This window comes from Octopus bimaculoides, chromosome 20 (genome assembly GCF_001194135.2).
Source record: "Octopus bimaculoides isolate UCB-OBI-ISO-001 chromosome 20, ASM119413v2, whole genome shotgun sequence".
Classification (NCBI taxonomy): domain Eukaryota; kingdom Metazoa; phylum Mollusca; class Cephalopoda; order Octopoda; family Octopodidae; genus Octopus; species Octopus bimaculoides.
In genome coordinates, this window is record NC_069000.1 from 36,817,805 (window position 1) to 36,818,355 (window position 551).

Here is a 551-nt window from a genome sequence, read left to right on the forward strand (position 1 = left end):
TATATATATATATATATATATATATGTATATGTATATACACAGGGTGTTTCAAAAAAATTTGACATCATTTTGCAATCTAATAACTTCAAATTTTAACAGCGTGTGTAGAAACAGGTCAAAATTGTATGTTTAATATTTGGTACGCTCATCTTTTCAGGTATAGAAATGGCGTTCACTGGAAGGGAAAAGGTGTCTTATGTGTTGGTGTATGCTCGAACACGGTCGAACAAGACTGTGCAGCGTGCATTTGTGAGAGAGTTCTCTAAAAAGTCACCAACGGCAATGCAGATTTGGACATGGCACACAAAATTCAAAGAGGAAGGCTGTCTGTGCAGGGCAAAGGGATCTGGACGACCACCAAGACCGGAAGAGACGGTCGAGTGGGTTCGCCAAAAACTCTTGTGAAGCCCCAAATAGTCCACAAGAAGAACAAGTCTGGAAACCCAGATTCTTCCAACGACAGTTTGGCGCGTCCTGAGGAAACGCTTGCCAATGAAACCCTACAAGCTGCAGCTTGCCCAGGCCATAATGGCAGATGACAAGTGAAAGC